Source organism: Oryza glaberrima, chromosome 5, assembly GCF_000147395.1.
Source record: "Oryza glaberrima chromosome 5, OglaRS2, whole genome shotgun sequence".
In the NCBI taxonomy this organism is placed as follows: Eukaryota; Viridiplantae; Streptophyta; class Magnoliopsida; order Poales; family Poaceae; genus Oryza; species Oryza glaberrima.
Genome location: NC_068330.1, coordinates 25,907,400 through 25,916,196, shown reverse-complemented (window position 1 = coordinate 25,916,196; position 8,797 = coordinate 25,907,400).

Here is an 8,797-nt window from a genome sequence, read left to right as displayed (position 1 = left end):
TACCAGCAAAAACATCTCGGAACAAGGTTCTAGCCCCATGCCAAATGTGTCCGAAAAAGAAGAGCAAAGCAAAGGTAGCATGACCAAAAGTGAACCAACCCCTTGGACTGCTGCGAAAAACACCATCTGATTTCAAAGTAGCCCGATCTAATTCAAAAATTTCCCCTAATTGGGAACGCCTCGCATATTTTTTTTACAGTAGCAGGATCAGAATAACTTACTCCATTAAGTTCGCCACCATAGAACTCCACCGTTACGCCTACTTGTTCAACACTATATTTGGATTCTGCTCTTCTAAAAGGAACGTCCGCTCTCACAATTCCCTCTTCATCTACCAAAACAACCGGAAATTTTTCAAAAAAAGTAGGCATACGGCGTACAAAAAGTTCGCGCCCTTCTTTATCTCTAAAGATAGGATGTCCTAACCATCCAACAGCTATTTCATCCCCATTGTCCATTGAGCCTGCTCTGAATAATCCCCCCTTTGCCGGATTATTACCAATATAATCATAAAAGGCTAATTTTTCGGGAATTTTAGACCAAGCTTCTGATAAACTGAGATTTTCGGCTAACCCATCACTAACTCTTCGATATATTTCTTGCTGAAAGTATCCCTGATCCCACTGATAACGAGTAGGCCCAAACAATTCAATTGGGGTAGTTGCTGACCCATACCACATAGTTCCGGCAACTACGGAAGCTGCAAAAAAAACAGCAGCGATACTACTGGAAAGTACAGTTTCAATATTGCCCATACGTAAACCTTTGTATAGACGTTGAGGTGGACGGACACTAAGATGGAATAGGCCCGCTAATATGCCCAATGTACCCGCAGCAATATGATGAGAAGCTATTCCCCCCGGAACAAAAGGATCAAAACCTTCTGCACCCCACGCCGGATTTACAGCTTGTACTTTTCCAGTTAGTCCATAAGGATCAGACACCCATATCCCAGGACCATACAAACCCGTTACATGAAATGCGCCAAAGCCAAAGCAAGCCACCCCTGCAAGAAATAAATGAATTCCAAAGATCTTGGGCAAATCCAAAGAAGGTTTTCCCATCCGCTCATCACAGAATATTTCGAGGTCCCAATATACCCAATGCCAGATAGCTGCCAAGAAACACAAGCCAGAAAACACAATATGCGCCCCTGCCACGCCTTCATAACTCCAAATACCCGGATTCGTTATAGTTCCTCCTGAAATACTCCAACCACCCCACGAATTGGTTATTCCTAAACGAGTCATGAAAGGAATGACGAACATACCTTGTCTCCACATTGGATCCAGAACAGGATCAGAGGGATCAAAAACCGCTAATTCGTATAAAGCCATCGAGCCAGCCCAACCAGAAACTAGAGCTATGTGCATTATATGCACCGAAAGCAATCGACCCGGATCATTCAATACGACAGTATGAACACGATACCAAGGCAAACCCATGGAAATACCCCTTTAGCAAAGAAAAATAGACACGATGTCACTTTATTTTATCGCATTGGCAAAGACTATCCATATCCTATGTACCTAACCCTTCTAGGGGATTCTGTGTCAGAAAGCGTGAATATTTATTTCATTCCATTAAAAATAAGAAGCCAATTCTGTTCATAAGAAGAAAGAGAAGCAGATCTATTCTATACTCGATAAGTGCCAATATGCAATGGGCAGCTTGGCTTATTTGGAGAAAACGAAGAATAGATCCCTATCTCTTTTTGTTTAGTATTCGAATCACCCATTCTTTTTTCTTTATTCAATCTGTCTTATCCTACTTGTATGTAGGATCTTTCAATCTATGTATTATTTCAATCTACGTATTAATAGAATCTATAGTATTCATATAGAATAAGAAAAAAAGTGAAAACAATAAACTGCGGATTCTTTCTTTCTCTTCCATTCTTACGTTTCCATATTAAAGTGTAGTTTTCTTACTTAAATTTAATAATATTAATCTAATATGCCCATTGGTGTTCCAAAAGTACCTTACCGGATTCCCGGAGATGAAGAAGCGACTTGGGTTGACTTATACAATGTTATGTATCGAGAAAGGACACTTTTTTTAGGTCAAGAGATTCGTTGCGAGGTCACGAATCATATTACAGGTCTCATGGTATATCTCAGTATAGAAGATGGAATTAGCGATATTTTTTTTTTATAAACTCCCCCGGCGGGTGGTTAATCTCAGGAATGGCGATTTTTGATACGATGCAAACGGTGACACCAGATATATATACAATATGCTTCGGAATAGCCGCGTCCATGGCGTCCTTCATTCTTCTTGGAGGAGAACCCACCAAGCGTATAGCATTCCCCCACGCGAGGATTATGCTTCACCAACCTGCTAGTGTTTATTATCGGGCAAGAACACCATAGTATAAGGAACACTATAAGGGAGATAAGGAACACTATAAGCTACATGTCTCACAGTGCACCATAGTATAGGCTACTTGTGGTGGGTCCCACTACCATCAATTTTTTTTTACTTTTCATCTCCTCCTTTCCTTCCCAGCAGCAGAGAAGCTAGAGCGGCGCTCCTCTTTTCCCCACCATGCGAGCAGAGCCGCCGCGTCGGTGCCGAGCTAGCGGAGCGGCGGCGGCGTCGACCGGCGCGGCAGAGGACGGCGACGACGTCAAGGCAGTGGTGCCGAGCGGAGCTGCGGCGGCGTCGACCGACGCGGCAGATGACGGCGGCGACGACGAGCAGCGGATCTCTCCGTCGCCTCCCTCGCGGCTCCGGACCAACCTCGAGCCCCTCTACCCCTCTTGAAGGCGGCCGGGTGTCGAGCGTCGCGGCACTCTCCCTACCTCCACCGTCTCCGTCGTTTTCCTCTTCCACCTTCTCCGCTCATGGCGGCGGCGACTCACCCTCTCCTCTCCGGTGGACGACGGTGGCGGCGCCGCCGAGCTCGCCAGATCCGCCATCTTTCTTTCCTTCTCTCCGGCGAGCTCGGGTGGTGGCCTCTCCGGCGACGACCGCCGTCCCCTTGCACGGGACCATGCCCTCTCCGGTGATGCATGCTCTCCTGCGGTGGAACCGAGGCGGGGTTGGGGTGGTAGGACGAGGCGTCGCACATGCGTGGGCCCCACTGCAGAACTGAGGAACGGGTGCCCAAAGTTGGCTCCGCGGTCTTGAGCAAGCCGCCCCGGATTACCCACGTGGCCACGAATATTCGGTTTTTGAGGGTGAGGCTGAATGCCACATGGGAGCATTGTGAATGGCCTAATCCCTCCAGCTACAGCCTACAGCGTCGCGCGGCCGGGGCGCCGGGCACAATGCAATGTTCGATCATGCATGGAAATGGTAGGATCTTGGTAGATCGATCACATAGTGTACTGTTTAATTCAGTTTCCTTGTTGACTTGCTGTTCTCACAAATTCAGTGGAGTATATATATTCAAGGAGGAGGAGGGGTAGTGGACTATATATGCGCCGACGTCTTGGATACGATACGATCGATTATGGAGCGCTAGCAGTATTGATTATTGCAAGCGAATCCGTGCATTGGTGCATGCATGCAATCTACCGCGGCCCCCGGCTCCCGGCCGGCCCGGCCGGCCTCAACGCTCTTGCAAGCGATCGAATCCGTGCATGCAATCTATACCACTCTCGTGCTTCCATCATACAGGAGTACTATATATATCGTCTGCAGCCCTTCACTCTTGCACTTAATTGGTTCAAACTACAGTGGAAGCAACAGAGACAACAAGACAAGTTAATTTAAACCACACCAATGCAACTCAACGGAAATACATCCTAGTATTCAATGAGCAATACTGTTTATAGCTTTCACTATCAAAAACTTTAAAGCTATTTAGCTTAAAGATATCAAATCAACTTATATAGATTTGTCTTACAAAATACTACAATAAAAATAGAAAAAAATATCAATTATCATATATATTATAATAGTAAAACATAGTCAAAGATATATTTTCGAGATTGTGTCATTGTCCAAAACATTAAGAATTATGAAACCGGAGGGAAATATTAACAATTTTTTGCATGAACCATTGACTTAAAATCTCAAGACACGAAAAAAAATTAATTCCTTATCCCGTCAAACCTTTGTTGTTGGATCCAGGTCTAAATTAAAGCTAGTGTGCTGCCTTGAAAAATACATGCGTACAACATATATGAGGAGAATGTTTAATTCGCTTAAGCCGTAAAACAATTTATTAGCAAGCAAAGAATAATTTATGCATAAACCTTTTATATATGTATGTATATATATTCTAAAAGCCGATGCTGAAAACAAACTTTGGTAAAAAAAGAACTTAAAATCAATTGATCTAGGTTTTTTTTGTGTGTGTTTGTGTAAAGGGCCAGAACGGTATACCCTAAAGGTCTAGGTGTGCGGGGTGGGGGTGAGGGGCAATTCTGACTTCTTTTTTCTAAACAAAAAGGCTAGCCACTTGCATGGTCACTAAACTGCGTTCGGTAGGCGAGGTTGGGAAACAAATCACATAATTAATTATAGTGAGATTAATTAATTACTAGCTAAAAACTTGAAAAATGGATTAATACGATTTTTTTTAAAGCAACTTTCATATAGAAAACTTTTAAAAAATACACCGTTTAATAGTTTAAAAAACGTGCGCAAAAAAAAAAGAAATTTGGGTTGGGAAAGAGGAGAAAAGAACACGGCCTAAGTTGATCTGTGGATACCAAGACAACACGGCAGCTACAATCATCTACTCCATGTGAATAGTAAGGCAGCCGGCTTGTCAATATTCAAATATATCCATTTGTCACGTTTTTAATAATTAAAACTTAATTAATTATGTGCTAATAGCTTTATCTTTTTATGTGTGCTAACTTAATCTTCATTTTCAGCACTTTCAAACACCATCATAGAGAGCCATGGATAAAATATTTTAGCCAACTTCTATGGCTGAATTTGAGGGAGAGGGGATTGAGAAGATTAGGAGGATACGCAAAACGAGGTAAGCTATTAGTACATGATTAATTGAGTATTAACTATTTTAAACTTTAAAAATGGATTAATATGATTTTTTAAAGCAGCTTTCATATAGAAAATTTTTGTAAAAAACACACCGTTAAGTAATTTGGAAAGTGTGCGCGCGGAAAACGAAAGAAACAGACTCCCTTCTTCTCCAAACGAACGCAGCTAACTTCCTTCTGCAGAGAGATGAAATATTGTATAGTGGACGCCTTCTTGCATATTCTGACCATCGACGTAGCAAGCTCGAGCTCCTTCTACGCTGCGCTCCGTTGGTGTCAAGGGGATGGCGGAGGAAGACGAAGAAAAGTGGAGCCACTACCATGTGGGCCCCACAATTTTATCCCCTTGCTATAAGTGCCACGCAATATGACAACCACGTCAGTTAAAACCGGTCTCAAGAATGGATTGGGACTATATTTGCACTTGTATTGAAAAATGAGGGATGTGTTATAATACCATGTTTCGCGATTGAAACTTTACGTCTGGACGAGGAAACTGATGTGGACTTTTACCTGTAGACTGTAGTGCAGTGATGCAGGCCTAGCGGCTAGCTTTGACGTGTCGAGCCCACTCATGAGTGGGCCTATAAAGCCCACCTAAGTCCTGGAGTCCATAGCTTTCCTGCAGGTTGTTTCCATCCGTAGGCCGGACCGGCACACCTAATTAGGAGTAGTTAATTAGCGCATATGCACTGCTACCGTAACTCGTGCGCGGGTGCAGTCTTCCCCATCGCTAGCGGGCGCTAAACGTGATTTACCACAAGTGCTATGATATATAATAAAATAATGAATAGATTAGTTAAATTAAAAGTTTTATTAAAAATGAGCTAAGAGTTTTAATTTAGACTTGAAAGTTTATAATTTAAGTTGAAAGTTTCAAAAAAATGGATATATATATTTTTAAAAAATAAGTTAAGAGTTTCAATTTGAGTTAAAAGTTTCACAATTTGAGGTGAAATTTTTTGAATTTATGTTGAAATTTTATTTGAAAGTTTCAAAATTTTGAGTTGAAATTTTTTAAATTTGAGTCGAGAGTTTTAAATTTGATTCAAAAGTTTTGAATTTCGAGTTGAACATTTCAAATTAAAGTTGAAAGTTTTAACTTGGAGTCTAAAGTTTTAAATCTAGACAATTTGCATTTTAACTTTCTTTAAAAAGTAAAGCATGTTCGCGGAAGCGTAGCTGGGTCGACCCACATACGCGTGTTCGCTGGCTGTGCCAGCGGCGCGTACACACGAATCAGCTTTTCCGAGCCCAGCCTGGCATGGCGCACAATTTCCTCGACAGCAACCTACTATACAAATTAAGGGGATGTTTGGTTGATGCCTAACCTTGCCATAACTAAGTTTAGGCTAGTTGTGGCATGGTGGCATAAATGTGGCTTAGAAATAGTTGGCCACAAGTGTGGCATGCTTAGCTCTAAATTTGAGAGCATGACATGTGGGGTCCCAAAGTTAAGAAAGTGTGGCATAACACAATTGCGGCAGCGAACCAAACACATGCCTAAAAAACTGTGGCATGGCTAAAGTGTGGCGTGGCAAAGTGTGGCAACCAACCAAACAGCCCCTAAGCCCGGCACGGCGCTCAATCTCCTCGACAACAACACATGAATTTTTTTTAATAAGACAGTGGTCAAATATTGGACAAATTTCAACGACGTTATACATTAAAATACATACAGAGTGAGTACTTATTATTCAGCGTGTTAACTTACGATGCAGCATGGTCGACATGATTACTTGCTACTGTTGTTTAGCTTTGCAATCAATCATGCATAAGAGCAAGTTTAATAGTATAGTCAACTACTAGCTCCGAATTATATATAGTTAATTTAATAACCAATTCATATAATAGTTACTACAAATATATACTACGCTATTATATATGATTCCATATGTCATACACATATTGTGTCTTAGAGCATGTGCTGCAGCTGACAATAAATCTGTAGTCCGTTACTTATCTTTTTCTTCTTTTATCTTCTCGATATCTATTTATCTTTTTCTTCTTTTATCTTCTCGATATCTATTTATAGTTGGTTTATAGTCTCATTTTACCTGCTCTAAGGTAATTTAAGTAGCTAGTTCATTACGGCGCGTACATGTGCATGGCGGTCGACGCGCCGGCGAATAAGTGCAGGGCCGCTTTCCGCTGGATCCGCCGTGCCCTACATGCCATGTCACCTGTCACCTGCAGCCGCCACTACTACTGTCACGCCTCGCTGCATGCGTTCCCATGGATGCCAACAACGATCCATCTTTCCTTCCCTCCTTTCACACCGGCCTGCCAATTCCGTTCACGCTGACAACACAAAACTACTCTTCACAAAACTAACGACCGAATTCTACTTAGGCTGTATTTAGTTTATCACAAAGTTTAAATTTTGGTTGAAATTAGAGATGATGTGACTGAAAAGTTATGTGTGTATAACAGGTTGATGTGATAAAAAAAGACTGAAGTTTGGATCCAAATTTTGGATCTAAACACAGCCTTAGTAGAGTACAGTACAAATTAAACATCCTAGCTAGAACTTTTTCTGTCAAAGAAAATTAATCTGGAGGAGACGTGACCAGTGGTGGAGCCAGAAGTTTTCTAAACCTAAGACTTAGTAGGGCTCAACTAATAGAATATTAGCTTTTTTAAAAAAAAATACATGGTGATTTAGAAGGATTTAGCCATGTTTATCGATTTGTCTCTTAAACATCATTACTAGTGTATTAGATTATTTTCAGACCTACAGCAACAACTAACGAGACGGTCTTAAAATAGAGGTAAGGCCCATATATATTGTAAATCTTAATATCTCTAATATCTATCTATCTATTATATTATTAAAGGAATAGAAAAAAGAGCCTCCACGTTCGCTCTCATAGCCTAGAAATTCTCACATTAATCGGAGAAAATGAAAAAGCAGAGTCCATAAAGAAATACAATTTAGAAATAGCTAAAATTCGGAATTAAAAAAATAAAAAATATTAGAAGAGGAGACTAGAGTCCATATAGAAATACAATTTAGAAATAGTTAAAATTCGGAATTAAAAAATAAGGAATATTAGAAGAGGAGACTAGAGGTCATATAGAAATACAATTAGGAAATAACTGAAATTCGGAATTAAAAATAAGGAATATTAGAAGTGGAGGATAGAGTTCATATAGAAATACAATTAGGAAATAATAGAAATTAGGAATTAAAAATAAGGAATATTAGAAGTAGAGTATAGAGTCCATATAAAAATACAATTAAGAAAAAAAATAGAAATTCGGAATTAAAAAATATTAGAAGTTGGGTATAGTGTCCATATAGAAATTTAAAACTAACTAAAATTCGGAATAAACATAATAAAATTAAAAGTTGTCGACGTTTGATGTCTCGACTACGGTATTTGGACAGTATGGGGATCGTCGGTACTAGGATATACGCGAGATGGAGGTAAAAGAGATGGAGATAGGGATTTTTATACAGGTTCGGGCCCCTGAGCTGTCAGGTAATAGCCCTACATCCTGTTGGCCGGAGCCGATGTTGCTTTTATTCACCATAATCACACCAGTACAATGTTTGGGGTAGCCTATCTAACTGTTGTCGACATGGCGGTCTGAAGTCTGACTCGTAGTCGACAACAGGGTAGCCTTCCTCCTCGAGCTCGCACCCGACAGAATCAGAGACAGTGCTAGATCCCTACGGCCGGCCTCTGAAGGTACCGGGTAGGGTCGATCCAGGCGTATCTCTGATGTCGATATCCGGCGGCTTGTCTTGGCGTATGTAGGCTTCTATGATGATTGTGTTGGGAGTTGATTGTCTCGTGGTGGGTGTTGATCGTCTCATCATGGTTAGTGTG